Source organism: Myodes glareolus, chromosome 16, assembly GCF_982192425.1.
Source record: "Myodes glareolus chromosome 16, mMyoGla1.1, whole genome shotgun sequence".
Lineage (NCBI taxonomy): Eukaryota > Metazoa > Chordata > Mammalia > Rodentia > Cricetidae > Myodes > Myodes glareolus.
Window position 1 is genome coordinate 856,262 of NC_142041.1, and position 22,260 is coordinate 878,521.

General features: G+C 36.1%; 1 protein-coding gene and 1 pseudogene across 1 annotated transcript in view; both read left to right on the forward strand.

Annotated features, from left to right (window-relative positions):
- Cnbd1 (cyclic nucleotide binding domain containing 1) overlaps nucleotides 1-22,260 on the forward strand; it is a 293,203-nt gene that overhangs the window by 98,074 nt on the left and 172,869 nt on the right. The window lies entirely within an intron of this gene.
- LOC125391341 (large ribosomal subunit protein eL21 pseudogene) lies at nucleotides 20,575-21,072 on the forward strand (annotated as a pseudogene).

Genomic DNA, 22,260 nt, shown 5'->3' on the forward strand with positions numbered 1-22,260 from the left:
ATTAAAAGGGAACAGGTTTCTATGAGACAACAACCAAATATGACAAAAGAAAATATAAAATATCAAAGTTGAACAATCCAACTGGATAAAGGGGGCCCAAGAGTAGGCAATAGTCAGAAAATCACTCACTCTCAAGCTCAAGATTCCCATAAAAATACTAAGTTAATAGCTATAGTATATATTAAGAGGACCTGGTGCAGGCACATCTTTGCCTTATACTTGCTGCTTTAGTCTCTGTGTGCTCATATGCTCCTTGCTTAGGGATTCAGAAGGGTGTGTTCTCCTGGGGTTCTACATTTCCTTCGAATCTTACAATCTTTCTACCTGTGGGATTCTCTTACCTTTGAGAAAAGGGATTTATGGAGAACTTGCATTTAGAGACTCTGTTTAATGTCTGGCTATGGGAGTCTATAGCTCTTCCTGTCTGCTGCTAGGAGAAGCCTCTGTGTAGATAACAAGGTAAGGCACTGATCCATGAGTAAAACAGAAAAGCATTAGGAATTATTTTATTTATTTACTAATTTACCATTTGTTTGTTTTGATTTTTACTTTTGAACAGTTGTTTCAATTTTACCCTAGAACTCAGAACTGTCTAATCTCTGGTTCTTGATCATATAAGCAGTGTCATGTATGGGTTCATTCTCATGGATTAGGACATAATTCAAATCAGACATTGCTTGGTTATTTTTGTAAGTTCTGTGCCACCATCACCCTAACATATTTTTCAGGCAAGACAGATTGTAGGTCAAAGGCTTTGTGCTTGGGTTGGTGTTTCCTTTTTCTCTTTCAGTAGCTTACAGGGTACCTTCGTTCACATACCAAAGAGACAAGAATGTAGGGATGAAGGCTCCATGTTGTCACTAGCTCAACTTCCATGTTTAATGAGTTGTGTAGATGTTGTCCTGGGCAAAGGAACCCCATGGTCAGTTTGAGGAGAGTAATCTTTTGTCTTAGCATCAGCCTGTAATGTTTAGAGATTTCTAAAGAACAACCTTGGCCAACAACTCAATTGAAGACAACACAAAATCACCACTAGAAGGCTTTCCAGAGTGCAAAAAATGGCTAGCTAAGATTCTGTGTAACCCATTCTACAAGTTTTGGTTAAGAAAACTTTTATAGGTTCCAAGATGTTTCCACAGCACTAAAACCCCAAAATATCTCCCCAATTCTCTCCAACTCTCTCCCTCCATTCCACCTACCCTCACACATGCCCACCAGTCTCCAGTCCAACCATAAAATCTAATTTCCTCTACCTGCGAGATCCATATGTCATTCCCAGTATTCTCCTCCTCTTTACCTAACCACTCTGAAACTATAGATTATAACTTGGTTATTTATTTAACAGTTAATATCCACATATAAGTGATTACATAGCACAGCTGTATTTCTATGTCTGGGTTTTTTTCACTCAGTATGATCTTTACAAGTTCTATCCATTTATATGCAAATTTCATAATTTTTAACAGCTGTGTAAATATATCACATTTTTAAAATCTTTTCTTCTGTTGACAAACATCAAGTTTCTAGCTACTATAAATAAGGCTGTTATGAACATGGTTGAACAAGTATCCTTGTGGTAGAACAGAACATCCATTGGGTATATGCCCCAAAATAGTACAGCTGGATCTTAAGGTAGATTTATTCCCAGTTTCTTGAAGAACCACCACACTGATTTCCATAGTGGCAGTTCAAGTTTCCACTGTTACCAGCAATTGATGAGTATTCCCCTTGTTCCACATCCTTTTCAGCATGAACTGTCCCTTATGCTATTGATCTTAACCATTCTGACAAGTGTAAGATGGAATTTCAAAGTAGTTTCAATTTGTATTTCCATGATGCTAAAAATGTGCATTTATTTACAAATCTCTCAAACATTTGAGTTTCTTCTAAGAATTATTTGTTTAGATCTGTACCTATTTTTTAAATTATATTATCTGTCTTTGCTATCTAGTTACTTGAGTTCTTTATATATTTTGGATATTTGTTTTCAATCAGATATGGGGTTACTAAAAATCTTTTCCTATTCTGCAGCCTGACATTTTTGTCTGATTGATGGTGTCTTTTGCTTTACAAAAGCTTTTCATTTTCATGAGGTCCAATTTATTAATTCTTGATCTTAGTGACTCCATGATAGGTGGTTTTTTTTTTAGGAAAGTCATCTCCTATGCCAATGCGTTCAAGGCTATTTCCCTCTTTCTTTTATGTCAGGTTCAGTGTATCTCATTTTATGTTGAGATATTTGATCTATTTGGTCATGAGTTTGTTTGGGGAGATTGGTATGGATCTATTTCTACTCTTCTGTACGCAGAAACTCGGTTTGATCAACACCATTTGTTGAAGATGCCTTTTTTCAGTATGTTTTTCTCGCTTCTTTATTAGAGATCAAATATCCATATATGTTTGAGTTTGTGCCTGAATCTTCAGTTTGATTCCATTGATCAATGTTTTTGACAGAAGTTTCTGTCTTCCCTGGTCCCACAGCTGTTTTTTTCCAAGGAAACACACATAGGCCTATATTAACTATAAATTGGTTGGCATATTAGCTCAGGCTTCTTATTAACTAACCCTTATATCTTAAATTAACCCATAATTCTTGTCTGTGTTAACCACATGGTTTGGTACCTTTTATCAGTGAGGCATTCTCATCTTGCTTACTCTGCATCTGGGTGACAACTGCAGACTGAGCCTTTCCTCTTCCCAGAAATCTCCTACTCTGATTGCCCCAACTATACTTTCTTCCTGGTTACTGGCTAATCAGCACTTTATTAAACCAATACAAGTGACAAACCTTTACAGGATACAAGACCATTGTCCCACAGAACAATGTTTCTGTTTTTATGCCAGTATCATGTGCTTTTTATTACTTTAACTCTGTAGTACATCTTGAAATTGGGTATGGTGATACTTCCAGCATTTTTTTTTAAATTCATGATTGTTTTAGTTATCCTGAGTTTTTTGTTTTTTCATATGAAGATGAGAATTGTCTTTTCAAGGCCTGTAAAGGATTGTTTGTTTTTTGGTTGGGATTACACTGAGTATGTAGATTGCTCTTGGTAGGATGGCTTTTTTATTATGTTAATGTCCCACCAGTACATGATTAGTGAGCTCTCTCTGTCTTCTGATTTTTTATTTCTTTCTTCAAGGACTTGAAGTTTTCAGTCATAAAAGTTTTCACTTGTTTGGATAGTTATTCCATGACATTTTATATTATTTGAGGCTATTATGAAAGGTATTGTTTCCCTGAATTTCTTCTCAGTCCCTTTGTCCTTTGCATATAGGAACACTACAGATTATTTTCAGTTAATCTTATTCCAAGTCTTTTGCTGAAAAGGTATATCAGCTGTAGGAGATTCCTGGTGGATTTTTTTCTGAGACTTAGTGTACTATCATACCATCGGGAAATAATTATACTTTAATCTCTTCCTTTCCAATTTGTGTCCCCTTGATCTTTTTTGGCTCTCTCATTACTCTAGCTAAGACTTTAAGTATTATGTTGAATAGATATTGAGAGCATGTACAACTTTGCCTTGTTCCTTATTTCCATGGAGTTGAATGGTGTTTCTCTCCATTCAAATTGATGCTGGCTATAGACTTGCTGTATATTGCCTTTATTATGTCCCTTGTATCCCTAGTACCTCCAGGACTTTTATCATGAAGGAGTATTGGAAATTTTCAAAGACCTTTTCTGTGTCTAATGATATAATATTGTGTTCTTTTTCTTCCAGCTTGTTTATATGGTAGGTTACATTTACTGGTTTTCATTTATTTAACCATCACTGCATCTCTTGGATGAAGTCTACTTGATCATTTTGGATAATCATTTGATGTGTTCCTAAATTTAGTTTTCAAGAATTTTATTGAGTATTTTAGCATCTATGTTAATAAGAGAATTGGTCTATAAATCTCTTTTTTTGTTGAGGCTTTATGTGGTTTGGGCATCAGTATATCTGTAGTCTCTTAAAATTTATTAGGCAATGTTCCCTCTGTTTCTATGGTGTGGAATAACTTGAGGAGTATTGGTGTTAGCTCTTCTGTGAAAGTCTGAAAGAATTCTGAAGTAAAACCATCTGGCCCTGTACTTTTTTTGGTTGGGAGATGCTTAATTACTGCTTCTATTTCACTAGGGATTATAGGTTTATTTAAATGGTTTATCTGATCTTGATTTAACTTTAATAAGTGATATCTATTAAGAAGATTATCCATTTATATTAGTTTTTTTCCAATTTGATTTTTAAAGTATGTACCTTTTATTCTCTTATTTTCTATCTGTTGTTATATTCCCCTTTTCATTTATAATTTTATTTTCACATGCTATATATTTTAGTTAAGTTGGACAGGGATTTATTATCTTATTAATTTCTTTAAGAACCAACTCTTTGTCTCATTGATAAGTTGTATTGTTCTCTTTGCTTATACTTCATAGTCTCAGCCGTTAGTTCCTTTCTTGCCATCTGCTCTTCTTGGACATGCTTCTTTCTTTGTGCTCTAGAGATTTCAGGTGTTCTATTAAGTTGCTAGTATGAGATCTCTGCTTTGTTCTTTTGTAGCTACTTTGTGCTATGGATGTTCCTCTTATCAGCATGTTCATTGTGTCCTATAAATTCAGGTATGCTGAGTATTCGTTTTCATTGGATTCTACTCCTTAATACTTCTTTTTTTTCCTGTCTTGACTCATGTTTCATTCAGTAGACAACTGTTCAGTTTCTATGAATTTATAAACTTTTTGTTGTTGTTGATATCTAGTTTTAAAACATGGTGTTCTGTTAAGATGCAGAGTGTTATTTTAATTTTTGTTGAACTCTTGAGACTTGCTTTGTGTCCAACTATGTGGTTAATGTTGGATAAAGTTCCATGAGGTGCAGAGATTAAATTATATTTTTGTGTGTCATTGGGTGTATTCTGTAAATATCTATTACATCCATTTGGTTTCTAACATCTGTTAACTTCAGTCTTTCTTGGATTAGATTTTGTTGAAAATATTTTCTGGACTTTTGAGCTGGGATTCTTCTCCTTCCTTTATTACTATTATGCATAGATTTAATCTTTACATAGTGTCCCATATTTCCTGGATGTTTTGTGTCAAGAATCTTTTAGATTTAACATTTATTAGACTAAATGCATCCCTTTCTTCTATTGTATATTTAATGCCTGTTATTCTTTCTTCCATTTTGTTTTGTATTTTATTGGTGACGCTTACTGTTCATCTTCATACATTTTTCTTTTCCAAATTTTCTTGGTGTGTGTTTGCTTTATTGCTTTTGGTTTCTTCACTGATTTACATTTTATTTAAGATTTTTTTATATACATACTAGGCCTGGTTTCCCACTTCCTACCCTTCTCCCAGCCCTCCTTCCCCATCCCACCCCTCCATCCTTTCCTCAGAGGAGGCATACTAAGTTGAGGCAGGACCAAGCCCCTCCTGACTGTATCAAGCTTGAACAAGATATCCCACCATAGACAACAGGTCCAAAAAGCCAGTTCATGCACCCAGGATAATTGCTGTATCCACCTCCAGCCTCTTCCTCCCTACCCCAACAAGTCAAGCCACATAACTATCACCCACATCCAGAAGGCTTTGTTTGGTCTCATGCAGGATCCCCAGCTGTCAGTCCAGAGTCTGTGAGCTCCCACTAGCTCAGGTCAAGTGTCTCTGTGATTTTCCCAGTGCTTCTGTTTTTATTTTCAGGTCTTGGAGCATTTTTATTTTCTTCTTTCAGCAGATTGCATTTTCCAGTGTTTTTTAAAAAAGAGATTTATTAATTTTCTCCAATTGTTTGTGTTTTCCTGGATTTTTATAAAGGACCTATTCATTTTCTCTTTAAGGACATCTATTATCTTCATGTAGTTGGTTTTCAGATCCTTTTTTTGTGCTTTAGCTATGTTAGAATATTCAGAGCCTGATCTGGTAGCACAGTTAGGCTCTAGTGGAAGATGTTATCATGGCTGTTATTATGTTCTTTCCCTGGCATCTAGACATCTGCATTTGAGGATCACCATAGGTCTAGGTGCTGATTTCTGGCTTTGTCTTTATGGGTGAGTGTTTTGTTCCTTGGTTTCTGTTTCTTCTGTGGACTTTGGGAGAGTGTGATGGTTGTGTGTTGCCTATTTTACTGACATGTTCTGCTGATGTGTTAACAGGGAATACCTGTTGCAGTTGGATACTGGGTATTAGAAGAAGGTGTGATCACTAGGAAAGGCAGTTTGAAGCTCATATTCTGTTTCTGTGCTTGGGACAAGACTGAGGGGTTGGAACTGGGGGAAACAGAGAAAGCAGAGAATGTCTGCAAGTGGCCTACTTTTATGCGGCAGGTGTGTTGACCAGGGGTTGTCTGCTTGAGTTGTGGGCTGGACTGGGCTGGGATATGGTGATGACTGTGGACAAGGAGGTTAGGAGAGGAAGTTCTGTGGTATCCACAAGAGATATGGGCAGGGATGAAGGTAGGCTACAGGCACTGATCTGTTGCAGTGCTAGTGATGAGACTAAGGGATTCGTCTGGGGAACTAAGATAGTGCAGGTCTGTAGGTAGCTTGCCTTCTGTTTTTTTTTTTTTTTGAAGGTTCTATTGGTTTTCTTGGAAGGTTCTCAGAATTTTACTAACTCAGAGCTCTGAATTATTTTCAAGGTCATTGAGTTCAATTTTCACATTTTACTGTTTAGGTAAATGATCAGAGATGGAAAGGAAGTTGACCAAGGCACAATGCAGTCAACAGATGGGGAAATCTGGAAGAGCACACAGTTTCTGTGACTTTGAGTCTATATTTTTCCCATTATTCTATGTTTATTCTTTAAAAAGGAAATAATTTTGACAATGTTATGTGCACGTGAGGTTGTTTATCCACATAGACATTTGTCCACATAAACTGGATGCAATAAACTCTCTGGTAATGTTCCATAGTTATTTTCAAAGGCATAGATTGTGGGTATATACATCTGTTTGTGAATGTAACTGTCAAAGTGTATGCTAGAGTTTTTCTTTATCCTCAAAGACATTTTGCAAATGCTTCATCTTTGACACTGCCACCTACCCACACTTATGAATATTAAGTAATGTTAGAGGTTAATGCACTACTAATGGTAGATTGTTGACTCTCAATTGACCCCTTTTGGCTTAAAATGGCCAATAAAATGTTCTTCTCTAGTAAAATTAGATAGTCTTTTTATGTTTTGCCTGAGGAGTGATAGAATTTAATACATATTCACATGGCATAACTTTTTCAGGATACTGTGAAGAATCTGTGATTTTTGTAAATTATTTCAGAAACATTTGATGACTTTACTACATTTTGTATGCTTTCACTCACAGTCATTTCTCAGAATAAAGTTTGTTTATAAAACCTTATTCAAAACAATTTAACACTTAATTGAATAATTTTGAAATCCCATTTGAGGTATTTTGTTATATTAGTAGCAATATAAACAATAGAGGTGAAGATAGTTAGGGAGGTTATAAATTGAGCACTGGCTTCATTCCTGTTCTGTCAGCAAAATCATTTTTCAACTTGAATTCTCTTTATATTAAAGATAAAGGAGTATTTTATGTTTAAGAAATTCATTTATAAACTAAGTCTTCTTGAAAACAAATTGAAATGCTTAAATGAATATAACAAAAACTCAAATATTATTAACTTCCTTGAAATTTTGCTATAAGTAGTATGAATAAAAGGCAATTTTTATTTTTGTTGTCAATATTGTAAATGAAATATGGTACGGTCACAATTAAATATAGTGTCTCTTATCATCTCTGAGGGGGAATGTGCATAGCATACTTCATCACTGTACAAAAATTTGAGTGCGGACTGAGCCCCCAAGGTCCAAATGAGGAGCAGAAGGAGGAAGAACATGAACAAGGAAGTCAGGACCGCGAGGGGAGCGCTCACCCACTGATACAAGGGGACTGATCTAATGAGAGCACACCAAGGCCAGCTGGACTGGGACTGAACGAGCATGTGATCAAACCGGATTCTCTGAATGTGGCTGACATGGGGGCTGACTGAGAGGCCATTGATAATGGCACTGGGTCTTGTTTCATCTGCACGTACTGGCTTTTTGGGATCCTAGTCTGTTTGGATGCTCACCTTCCTAGACCTGGAGGGAAGGGGGAGGAACTTGAACTTCCCACAGGGCAGGAAACCCTGACTGCTCTTAGGACTGGAGAGGAAGGAAGAGAGGGAGTGGGGGGAGTGGGAGGGTATTGGAAGAAGGGGAGGAAATGGAAATTTTTATAAATAAATAAATAAGTAAATTTAAAGAAAAAAAGAAAAAAATTGAGTGCTAAAGCCTTCTGTGTAACATAGCATAGAATTATATAAACTGTGCTAACTCTTCCACATTCTTTTTGTCTGTTTGTTTGTTTGTTTTGAGACAAGGTTTCTCTTTGTAGCTTTAGAGACTGTCCTGGAATTTTCTCTGCAGACCAGGATGGCCTCGAACTCACAGAGATCCGCCTGCCTCTGCCTCCCAAATGCTGGGATTAAAAGTATGCGCCACCACCACTCGACTCTCTCCCACATTCTTTAAACTATCTGTAAATTAGTCAAAATACCTGAGATGTAATAGTTATTAGTTTTTCTACTGCATTAGTTAGAGAATTATGACAAGGAAAATGCTTGTATATGTTCAATATAGACATCATTTAAGGTGTTTTTATCTTGATGATCTTGAGAATTGCATTGTAAATTTCTGCATATACTTAAAGAATATTATTCTGCAACTGTGTAGAAGATCAAGTCAAATATGTGAATGACAGGGCCTGAAAAGGGAATCATGAAAATATGTGGGAAAATTATTATTGAGCATTCTAAACACTATATAATTAACTCATTTCTAACTGTAGAGATAGTATTAAGAACTTAAACATAATTACCATGATAGGTCTTGATTGGACAGAAAACAGTGATGAGCTAAATGAAAGCTTGGATTTGTCAGAGATTGATGGAGACATTTGAGAAGAATAGACTGTTAGAAACTTTATAGAAAATTGGAAGAATGAAAGTTGACATAAATTGTTGTTTTCTTGATTAAAGATACCTCTTTCTATACAGATAAAACTCATATATTAATAGGAGTGGAATTACATTATGAAGGGTTGGAAAATTGGGAAGAGGTAGGAAAATGACTCCAGGAATATATAATAAGAACTTAGGTTGGATAGGTTTCTTTATTTCTCCTCTTGTCTTATCTTATATTTTGTATAAGTACAATTACATAGAAGAATAGATTATAACATTTTCATTTTTAATCACATAGTTCTATTTCATTTTCAAAAGTGTGATATTTCCTTTTATTCAGCTGCTAGTTGATTAGTGTACAGTAGTGAGTCAGGGGATGAACATTTCACAATCAATAAGTAAATGGAACTTCTGTTTCTTCATGTCCCTCAGACTAAGATTTAAAAATGGGCAGAACAGCTAATGTTTTAGTGATACTTGTCATCCTTTAATATAAATATCTCATATGACTGACTCACGCAAAAAAATAAAACAACCTAATAACTTAAGTTATCAGAACATGATGGCTGACTGATGATTGTGCGGCATTCAATATCCTGTGAGAAACAAGGATATTCATATTCAAGAAAAGATATTCATCCTCTGGTGACATCATTTATTGAGATCTTATTGATTTTGTAGTCGATAAGCTTTTTAATGGAATAAATTTATATGTGAATGCAGTGGATATAACTTATAGGATTTTATGTTGACAATCTCTGGAGTTAATTTTCTTTAATGTAATTAATTAATTATTACTTTTATGTAAGAGGATCTCATGTAGCCTGTCCTGACCTGGCACTTATATATAACTGCAGATAAAATAATTGCAGATGACTTTGGACTTCCTGGTCCTTCTAATTCTGTCACACAAGTGCTGGAATTTCAGGGATGGACAAGAGCACCCAGAAGGCAAAATGAATTTTAATAGAAACTATCCCCAAGGTGGGATTTATCTGTATATCATGAAAAGGAATTCATGTAGTTTATTGACTGGTTAGACTTAAATTATTATTTTTTCCATAAATTGTCTTCCAAATCAGATATTTAAATAGATTAAGTTTGGAAGATGCTAAAAAAAGTTAAATAGAAAATTATGATTGCCATAGTTAATTTATTTCTTTAAAAAAATTAAAATTTTGCCAGTACCAGTTTCCATGGAATTTTGGGAAACATGTCTGGCTTGTACATGTCTTCGTTAATATTATATATTTTAAGTCAGTGATACCTCTTCTATATTACTTAAGAGGCCACCGTGTGTTTGTGTTGTGTATGTGTGTATGGTATATTTGTATGTCCTTGTCTTTGTATGCCATGTGTGAGTGCACAAGGATACAGAAGAAGGCATGAGATCCCTTGAAGATGGATTTATAGATAGTTGTAACCTGCTTGATGTGCATTCTGGGAACTGTACTCTTGTCATCTGGAAAAGCAGCAATGTTTTGAAACACTGAGCCATCTCTCTAGCTCCAATTTCCTTTCTTTCTAAAATCCTACAGAGCTTTCTTAAAAAGGACAAACAAAAAAGAAAAACAAACAGAAAAATCAGTTTCAGCACCTTCATAGAACACAATCACTGTGCACATTATATGAGCACAGGTAAAGGGAAATCTATTCAAGGCAGAGAAATGGAGGCATCTGATATAAAAAGGATATTTGTCAAACTCTCTGAACTCTTGCTCTCTATTGGACCTGTCTTTGTTTTTGTCTTAGGGAATGAGATTTTTCTACTTGCTTTTAGTTCAATTTGTCTCCTTCAATTCAGGTTTAATAGTTCAGCAAAGGAATGTTTAGAATTTTGTAGATCTTAAATGTCAGCTGAGATGGAAGCTAAAGGGCATCCCCCGTTCAGAAGGTACGGGTTGACTAAGCGTAAATGTTCACGAACTCTTCCCTTGCTTATTTTCAGTAACATCGTGACCCCAGAGCCTTCATCACTTATAACTGAGGCAGACAGTGTTTATACCAAGTCTCTTTAGATTAATGAGGTTGTGTTCTCTATTAAAGTACGTGTGTGTATGTGTGTAAGTATACATGTAAGTATGGGATGGACAAGAGTGAAGAAAAAAGGGCTTTTGTGTTAAATCATTTATAGTTCAGGAACTCTTTTCTTGCTTGCTTTCTTCTGATTATGTTAAGTATAACTCTTTGGTATAGCAATCACAGATAAATAGTTATATTCCTTTCACTTGGCTGAAGATATAGAATTAAGATATGTAGGATCAAAAACATAACAGAACAAAATAAGCAGGACAGTGATTTAGCCATTCTGATTATATTTCTAACCCCACCTGCCTTCTGTCAGAAGGAACAGCCTTATTTGCTGATTCTTCCAAGCAGAGTACATCCTGTTGGTCTCAAATCTTTAGTGCTTAGGAGCTCAATAACACACCCATGTGTAGTGTTCCTTCTTTCTAGTTAATGGTTTGCTTGTATTTTCTGTGCTGGGATTACTCCTTGTACCTGCCTGGCAAACACTAGTGTTTTCAGGACTTGTTCTCTGAAGTTGGTCTATTCTTATGCCATTCAGCTATTTTTGTCCTCTGAGGGCATACAGGGGCATCTGCATGGTATCGTCTCATGGATTTCTATCTTCAACTGCTAACTTCTTTTGCAAGCTTCAGATCCATCTATCAAATCTGAAATTAGATTACTCACAGATTCATATATTCAACACCTGCAAAACCCTATTCATAGATTTTTCAAAACCTCTCTGGATTCAAGGCTGATTCATTTTCAGCTGACAAACTTGAAATCTACAATCATCCCTCTTTGGTCTGTTCCTTTAACAAGTACCTATGCAGTTAACAACTGAATCTTTAGCTTTTGTCCCCTGAATATCTGGAACAAGAAATAAAGTTTCTTAACCTATTGAATAACACCATCTCATTCTCTTTCTGGCTTTAGGAATTGTGCATTCTCATTTTTCTTTGTGGACCCTTGGAAACTCCTTTGTCAAATTTAGAAATAGCTAATTAAAAAAGTAATTGTACATTTTATTTATTTGTGTATATTTGTACACAAACACTATTAAGAGTGATCCAGTTCATGCAGAATTTACTGCTTCCTGATTTAATAATTAAAAATATAGTTAGTATTCTGTCTGGTGAAACAGGGCTTGTCTTACTGAATAAATATAACTATTGAAGAGAGGAACTATTCAATTCTGGCCATACTCAGGTCTAGAAACTTTCTTTTCCTATATTACATCCTTCAAGGTCTCACAGTTCTTTTCTCCTCTGCTCCAAATAATTTCCTCCCACATTTGCAAGAAATCTTCATTTTCTTAGTTCTTTGCTTGTATCTTGCTAGTTCACTGGAACTCACAAAGGATGATATTACTTCCCTGTTGCATGCTTCCAAAGATCAAGCTATTCATTTAGCTAATCGATGGTCCTTTCTTGTCACAGAACTGCACCACCTGCGGTCATATGGCCTACAGAACAGGATCTGCCCTAGAAGGCACTTGACTTACAAGTCAGCTCGGACAGATGTTCTGCATTTCTGAGGGGTTTGCTTGAGCCCCCTTAATTCCTCTTCACCTTTAATTACAGGTGAGGTAATCTACTGCAGAAAGGGGTGACCTTCGGAAAGGTGTTAGATAGTGGGAAGCTCAAGGTGACCAACGTCTTATGATTTTTCATGAGTAGGTGCTTGGAAGTCAAGTTCAATTTCTTCTTCTTTATTCCTCATGTAGCTTTGGGACATGTAGGAGGGCCTCATAGAAAGGGCTCAAGTTTGCCTAAGATATATGGTAAAACATTCTCAGTGTAGGAGGGAATATCTGGATGTATTTCTTTAATCATAATACAAAGGAGACTGAGGCAGGAGGATTTTAAGCCAAAATCAGGTTGAAAAATTTAGTATGATCTTTCCTCATGTGAAACTGATAAAGAGCAACAAAAAACCCTAAATAGACAAACAAAAGACAAAAATCCTTAAAATAATAACAAAAATGAAGCTTTTTGCAGGCTGTAGAGAACATATAAAGGCAGTTTCTTTCTTTTGTTTGATTTTTTTTTTCTCTTTAACGTTTTACTTTCTACTGAGATCAACTTTGATATGCTGGCAAAAAACGGGAGTGGGGTCAGTGTTGCATTTTACAAATTTATTCATTTTATAGCTGAATGCTAATTTCTTAAAGGTTTTTGAATCGCTGTCTTGCCTTCTGGGATTCTAGATGACCCTGAGATCCTCTGACTACTAACCATGTGCTCCAGAGGATCCTGTGTGCAGAGAATGAGGGGTTTAGCCCAGAAGCCAGGTTAGAAGGGCCCTCTGGATATCCAGACTTCTGCTAATGCAGCAGGAGTGATTCCTCCGTTCAGAGAAGATGTGCATAACCCACCCAAAGAGCGAAATCCCAGGAGCATTCCCATCTTACCTTGACTGTGAATTCTTCAGCTGAGAGCAAGGTTAATTATGTTTCCTGCTGTGTTATGTTCTCACTAAGTGCACAATGTAGCTCAAAATAATTCAGAGGCCTAGAATGGAAATGAGTTACTTCTTTAGGAACTAGGAAATTGTTTAGTGCTTTCTTAAGGTGATAAACTTGGCAGCCTTTACTGAACATACTAAAGTAACTCCTGAGAAACCTACCCTCTTATTTTTTCACTCTCACTTCATTAGTTGTCTTTCTACTTGCTAACAAAATAATTGATAAATAGTAATTGCTCATTATAGGGCTGAAAAGAAGGCCCAGTAATTAAGACAACTTACTGCTCTTACCAAGGACCAAGGTTCAGTTCCTAGCATATACATCAAAACCATCTCTAAGTCCAGTTCCAGAGTGTCCAATGCCTTCTTCTGGCTTCCAACAGGACTAGACATGTACAGAATGCACAAACATGCATATAAGTACACACTCATACTCAAAAATAAAATAGATATTTAAAATATATCATAATTATAGGATTGTGTGTGTATCCTCTGCTGAAATGTTTGTTAGCAGCTGACTGTTACTTCTTCCTCATCTCTGTATAAGGACTGCACTCAGCTGTTATCATGCGAGAAAAGAAAGATAACAGAGCATGGTTTTGAAATGTTCTTGTCTCCTCCTTGATTAAACTTACCCATTAAGAATTTTAAGTGAGACTGTTGGACATTTGTCTTCTCTTATCTTGGAGTCTTCTCATACTCCAGGGCAGTTTATGCAATTTTAGAAATGATTTTTCTCTAGGGAAGACAAACTTTTGCAGATTTATTTGCCTGCCTCCCTTCCTCCCTGTCTTTTTTCTTTTTATAAAACTTTCCTGTCTTTCAGATGAGAATATAATGTGAAGAACACAATGTGCCTTCCATCAAGTTCTACAAATTAACTGTTGAGTTTTAGTAAGAAGAATCAGGAGGAAGAAAAATTCACAGACCTTTCAGAGCTGCCAGGGCAGCAGTTACTTTGTCTTTGCTCTCTGCTTTGAGTTTCTTTCCTCTTGTTGTTTGTAGGGTCTTGTTAGTTTGTTTTTTGTTGTTGCTCTTTGTTCTTTTAAAACTATTCTTCCTTTGTTTTTATCCTGAAAATGTGTACATAATGACACTAGCAGATTGAAAGGAAATTTGAAGAAAGACTCATATAAGTACAACAAAGCAAGACCTAGCCTGGAGTGGTTGAGAATTTGTAAACTCAGTAGTCAGGAGGCTGATGCAGGAAGTTTACCAGGAGTTGAAGACCATCCAGGATTAAACATAAGGTTGATGTTAGTCTTGGCTGTCTACATAGTAAAATCTCTTAAAAAAACATTACAAACAAAAACAGTGGTGAAGTGGAAGTCAATATAAAACAAGGACCGTGAGTCCTACAGGACATTACTCTCTAATCACACCGTGTTTTCTTGTTTCCTGTTTCTTTGTGTTGAAGAGTCTCTGAGTTAATTGTTTTCTTTCAGTGAGAAGACGACTTTGAAGTATTTTTGTCTGTAAAGAAAAACACAAGCTTTTCTGTGTATGATGACGGAAGATACAAAATAATCCCACACTTGTTCAGAATTGTGTATAATAAAGGGTTATTTATTTAGCGGAGATTTACAGCTCACTGTCCTAGATTACAATCTTCTGCACGAATTGGGAAGAGGAAGAGTCTAGCAGCCAGAAGTGAGAGCAGAAGCAAGATAGCGAGCACAGGCTTTTCAGCCACATTTATAGTAAAGAGACCACACTCAAGTGTACTGGTTTCTTAAAGGTTCTTGGCTGAAGAAGCGGAAGCAGCACCCACAGCATGTGTATCTCAGTGTTCCTTGTGAATCAGCGATAGTACAAGATACTGTACTTTTAAAAAAAATTCTATGCTTTTAGAGTTTAGAGATGTTACTATTTGTTTCAAAACTACATTTGAGTTTCTCTGCAATTTACAAAAGCAGAAAGGCTCTTTGTTAGGAAATACATAGGAGGCCACATACCCTACAAGAGATCAAATATGATTAATGTCCAGGGATGCCTGGGACCAAAAACTGTTTCCTTTTACATGATGATGGAGGAGGGTTATCTGTCTATTGTGTTATTTTCATTGGTCAATAAAGAGACTGCCTTGGCCCCTTGATAGGACAGAAAATTAGGTAGGCGGAGTAAACAGAACAGAATGCTGGGAAGAGGGCTATGAGGCAGACGCCATGGAGTCAGCCACCAGGTCAGACATGCTGAATCTTTCCTGGTAAGTCACACCTCATGGTGCTATACAGATTATTAGAAATGGGTTAATCAAGATGTGAGAGTTAGCCAGTAACTAACTCTCTAGAGATAATGGGCCAGGCAGTGCTTAAATGAATACAATTTGTGTGTTGTTATTTCTGGGACTAAGCTAGCCGTGCGGGAGCCAGGTGAGGTGAAAAGCAGGCCTGCCCGCAGCCCCTCACTACAACATGAAACACTTCAGTGTGCACGGAGATAAAGTAAAACATATATCTTTCCTTGACAAGCACAAGCCTGGTATTTATAAGCTATTATTAGATATAATTATTGTCCTCACAGTGGGTCAGAGAGCCATCTTCTGCATTGATGCATGTCTTGTAGTCAAGAACAATATTCAGCTCTGATTTTTAATTTTCTTGGCTCATGTCTAGTTTTTCTCTTATTGGTTTCTCATATTGAACAGTGCAATGAATAACACCTGAGTACACTTTGATCAATGTCCTTGGCTTGTAGACTGGATCAAACTCCTTATCTTGCTTTCCCAGGTAAACTTTTAAGTTTTCTTTAAGGATCAGATTTGCACCCTGATTGTGGTGGTCTGAATGAAAATGGTCCCCATACATTCATAGAGAGTGGCATTGTTGAAGCTACAGTCCTGTTGGAGTAGGTGTGGCCTTGTTGGAGTGAGCCAGGCCAAGTGGCTGTCTCTTGCTGCTGCCTGTGGATTCATATGTAGACCTCTCAGCTACCTCTCCAGCACCATGTCTATCTATATGCTGCAATACTTCTCACCATAACAATAATGGACTAAACCTTGAAACTGTAAGCCAGCTCTAACTAAATATTTTCCTTTATAAGAGTTGCCACAGTCATGATGTCTTTTCACAGCAATAAAATGCTAATTAAGAAACTTATTCTTACAAATTCTCATAGGAAAGGATAATATAATGTGGAAAGTGGTGAGTTACATTTGTAGCAAGAATATCAGTGCTATTGGATGAAAAGGGTTTGCAGAAAGGTTAAGAGATTATTTTTCTGAAAATAAAAAAAAAAACAATCCCGAATGCCTGCTGAGAAGTCAAGACTGCTTGAATGACTGAGTAGAGAAGAAGTGGCAAGAAAGCGTTTCAAACTAGTCACAGGGTCAGCATCACATGGGATTCTAGGTCACTATAAAGATCAATGTTTCTCCAGGTTCTGGCTATTACAAATGCTGCCACGAACAAATGTTTTTGTGGTATGATTGGTCCTTGACCGAAGAATGGATAAGAAAAATGTGATACATATACACAATTGAGTACTAAACAGCAGAAAAAATAACATCTTAAAATTTTCAGGCTAATGGATGGATCTAGAAAACATCATATTGAGTGAGGTAACCCAGAGCCAGAAATACAAGCATCATATGCAATCACTCATAAGTGACTCTTAGACATAAAGCAAAGAAAAACTAGCCTATGATTCACAATCCCCGAGAACCTAGACAACAAAGAGGACCCAAAGAGATAGATACATGGATCTAATCTACGTGGGAAGTAGAAAAGACAAGATATCCTGAATAAATTGGGAGCATGGGAACCTTGGGAAAGGGTTGAAGAAGGGAGGGGAGAGAAACAGAGGGGAGCAGAGATAAATGTATAGCTCAATCAATAAAATCAATTAAAAATTTTTGAAAATCAATGTTTTTACCATAATAGGTAAAACAGTAAGCCTTTGGATAATATTTGACAGAGATCACAAGTTACCTATTTACATTATAAATGAATAACTTAGCTTTAAATTGGAAACTTAGTGGTATGTCAATATTGGAAGGTAAAATATTGATTGGGAAGCCAATAAAACTATCAACACAAGTGATGACTAGGAAAGACCTGAGTAGAACATTTCAGGGTAGAACATTCAATATTTCATGACATATTGGTTGTGAGAGTTACAAGCTACACAATTAAAGGAAAAACATTTAAATTTTGGTTATCTGAGCAGCTGGACATTTACGCTTATTAATAATAAAACAAAATAAAGCAGCTTAAACACATCTGAATAACACAATCAAGAGGCTGAGTTCATGCGACCACATTTGAGATGTTTAACAGATTTTCAAGGTGGGATGCTAAACAAACATTTGGAATCATGGAAAATAACTATAAATTTGGGAAATTTTGAAACAGCTGGACTAGATATAATTACCACCATAAACCGTTTTTGTTTTTCTAAACGTGTAAGTAGAGAAACAAGAAATTGCAAACCCTCATTTGTGGTACATGCCTAATGTTAAGAGATTTAGAAGACAAGGAGGTCCTGGGAAAAAGCCTATAAAGAAACAGCTAAAATCAGGTAAGAGAAACTGGGATCAAATGTATTCTTGGAAGTCAAGTGAAGCACAAAAAAGAAAATGACTTTTGAAAGCCCTAAAGAGTAACCAAAAATAGAGAGAAAATGAAGGAAAATTGAGCATTGAAAAGTGGATCATAGTAGACAAAATGTGCATAAGCATTGTGTTCATGATCCCATAAGTTACGTGTAGTTGAAAACCCAAGGTTTAAAGATTTATACTGTCCTAAGACACAGTTCAGAGTCCGAGGAGAAACCTGAAAATTTAAGTGTGAGTACATAGAGAAAGTTAGCTTCAAAGTCCATAAACTAGCTTTATCAAATTACTATTTCATAAAATATACATACACAGAGAATTTCATTGCTAGTAAAGTCAGTAGCTAAAACCAAAGAAACAAGTAGAGATTTCAGTTTCCAAACACTGTAGGAAAGATATCAGAGCTATAATCTATCTGACCCCAAATTAAAAGGGTTAATGCCTTTAAAATAAAATTTACTACATCTGTAGTACTGATAGTGCATCAGATACAAGAGCATGAGCATTCTGCAGGAGCATGAAATATTATGAGGCGTAAATTATCACAAAAATAGTTACTCAAGAAAATATTAGTCAGTAGAAACCCTGAGTTGATGCAGACGGTGAAAAAAATAGTAGGTAAGGCCTTTTAAGTGTGAATTTTAACAAGAGCAAGACTTAAAAAAATCTGTGAAATTTTATCCAGAAAGAAAAAGAAAATTAAAAGCAAGTATTATACATAAAGAGATATAAATATTAGAGTGTCTATATTTTATTCAAGAAGGTACAATTACAAATAGATGTGTATCTATAAGATAATTTAAAACATATGAAGAAAACTCACTCATGATAATTTAAAATATATGAAGAAAACTCACTGAACTGAACAAATAAATGAAAAATATAATCATAGTTGTAGAATTTGTACATTTCAGAAAGCTACTGAAGGACCTGACAAAGTCCCCCTCACAACATTGATTATATAAATGCCTTTACCTACCCATCTTCATCTTCCTCATAGTCACATAACCTGACAACTGCAGGATCAACTGTTTTTAAGTGTAAGATGAATTTTCTATCAGGTGTTTTCTTTTGGACCACAAACCAGCCCCAAATAATGACATAGAGAATTAATATTAGTTATAAATGCTTGGGCTTAGGTTATGCTCATTTCTGCTTAGCTTTTTCTCCTTTAATTTAAATTTGCTGGTTTCTCTTCATCTATGTTTTGCCTTGTTTCCTTTACCTTTCTTTTTGTATGTCTTATCTGTGTCTCCTGGCTGGCGACTGACCGGCTGGCCCCACCTCTTCTTTCTCTGTCTAGCTATTGCCCATTCAGCTCTTTATTAGCTCAGTCAGGTGTCTGAGGCAGGCAAGGTGGAACAAATGAAACACATCTTTACATTATTTAAAAAATGCAGCACAAACAAATGTAACTAGCTTTTAATATCTTAAACTAACCCATTTCTATTCATCTATGTATCACCTTGAAACTGTGACCTACCAGTAAGGATTCAGCTGCATCTTTTTCCTTTGGCAATTGCATGGCGTCTCCTTGACTCTGCCTACTCTCTCTCTCTCTCTCTCTCTCTCTCTCTCTCTCTCTCTCTCTCTCTCTCCCAGTCTGAATATATTCTGCCCTGCCATAGGCCAAAGCAGCTTTACTTATTAACCAAAAAGAGCAACACATGTATAGAAGGAAATCTAACATATTAAAATCATAATTAATATTCCATTTATGCAAAGAACTCTCTTTTCTTCTCATTATCATGGTAATGTTGAATGCTGGTAGTTCCTCATAACTAAATACCAAGAGTTTTCTTAGTATAATGAAACTTTTGTTTTTAATTGAAAATAATTTCTTTTCCATACAATAGATTCTGCTTATTTGTTCCTGGCTGCTCAGCCCTGAAATAACCACACAGAAACTGTATTAATTAAATCACTGGCTATTAGCTCTAGCTTCCTATTGGCTAACTCTTACATCTTAATTTAACCCATTTCAATTATTTTATAACCACATGGCTCATGACCTACTTGCAAGGTTCCATCTGGCAACTCACATTTTTCCCCTCTGGTGGCTACATGGCATCTCCTTGACTCTGCCTTCTTTCTTCCAGCGTTCAGTTTAGTTTTCCCCACCTAGTTCTGTTCTGTCCTGCTATAGGCGCAAAACAGTTCTTTATTAATCAATGATAACCACAGCATACAGAGAGGAATCCCACATCAAGGGCGGAGAGAGGAAATGGCCTTCCAGAGTCCTGGTCAGCTGTGACCACTGGAGGTCACAGGTAAAATTTATTCTAGGTATTAACAGATGACACAAATATGTGTGGTGGGGCTTGGGAAGCACGGGTCACTGCAAGGTTTAGTGTTCCCACGTAATGGAAGGATAGAGGGAGGAGAAACCAGGAAGCCAGCTATAGAACTGAGGATAAATAAGACTGAAAAGATTGTAGTGGGGGACAGGAAGGAGATAGAAATAACTTATCTGCGTCTACATCCAGTGTGACTATTGAGGATCTCAGGTAAAAAGTAATATAGTGACATCTTAATCAAACTTTGTCATAAAAATTACATATGGACTCGGCCGCGGAAGACATCAGTAACTCGCCAACATGACAAACACAAAGGGAAAGAGGAGGGGCACTCGCTATATGTTCTCCAGGCCCTTTAGGAAACACAGAGTTGTTCCTTTGGCCACGTACATGCGAATTTACAAGAAGGGTGATAGTGTAGACATCAAGGGAATAGGCACTGATCAGAAAGAATGCCCCATAAATGCTACCATGGCAAAACCGGAAGAGTCTACAATGTCACTCAGCATGCTGTGGGCATCATTGTAAACAAGCAAGTTAAGGGCAAGATTCTTGCCAAGAGAATTAACGTGCAGATTGAACACATCAAGCACTCAAAGAGCAGATACAGCTTCCTAAAGCGGGTGAAGGAGAACGACCAGAAGAAAATGACAAAGAGAAGGGCACCTGGGTTCAGCTGAAGTGCCAGCCGGCTCCATCCAGAGAAGCACACTTTGTGAGGACTAACAGAAAGGAGCCTGAACTGCTGGAGTCCATTCCCTACAAATTCATGGCCTGATGTACAAAAAGAAATAAAAGACCTGGGCTGTAAAGGGTTTTTCTTCAATTGAAGTGTGGTCTTCTTCCTGAAAGAAAATGCTGTTCACTGTGTCTTTCCTATTCAGATTTTACTAAATTTTTCCTGCTAATTGAAAAAAATTATATATTGAGTATTCCTTCATAAAAATCCTAATGCAATAATTTCAAATAAGACATTAGTTATAACGACTTGTGTGGTGTAAAAATAGAGAGCCTTAATATAAAATTTGATACATGACTGTTTACAGTTGTTCAAGCAATTAGTAGTTCTCTAACAGAAGTATATAATAGCATTGCTTACAAAAGATTTAAAGTTATACAAAAAGAAAATTTCCCAGTCTGGAATGCTACAAATTATAGATGGCATGACATGCTGCTCTTTGCACAAAAACTTCACAGGTGATTCTGATGCATTCAATTAGAGCCAGTTCTAAGGGATGTACCCTCCAAAGTTCTCAATAAAGAAATTAGTGGAGGTTAAGAAGGCACGTAGGATAAAAGGGCTAAGAATTTTCATTATATAGTAAGAATATCACAAATCAAAGGGTGGAATTTTTTTCTTTTACTAATTATAAATGTAGAATTTTGGTACTTTTTCATATATAATATCACATCATTAATATATCAACCTCTCTTTAACTGGAATCTATTCCTTTATTTCTGATAATAATTTTCCTTGTCACGTATTGGGATGTTTTATATTTGTTATAATACAAATTTTTGTGTCTCACTTCCTTGAGCTTGTACTATAGTCAGAAAACTCTTACTGCCTCTGCTAGATCAAATGCTTGTTTACACACAACAGCAAAGTACTTGATTACAGTTCCATCCATACATACACATATATACAGTTTTTACATATATATAGTCCCACATATATATGTCTATATATTATCTAATTTTCCATTGTCCTTTTCTCTTTCTACAAATTGTTTGTAACTGACTGAAGAAGTTAATATGATCTTTGTGTTTTCATGTATATGAGTGTTTTTCCCTGAGTGTATTTCTGCGCATCATTATATGTCTAATATCTGCAGAGGCTAGAAGAAGGTATTAGTTGTCTTGGAACGGGACTTACAGATGGTTGTAAGCTGCCACATGGTGCTATGAACTAAACCTGGGTCCTCTGGAAAAGCAGAAAGTGCTCTTATTCTTTGAGACATTTTTCTAGCCATTTGCTTTAACATT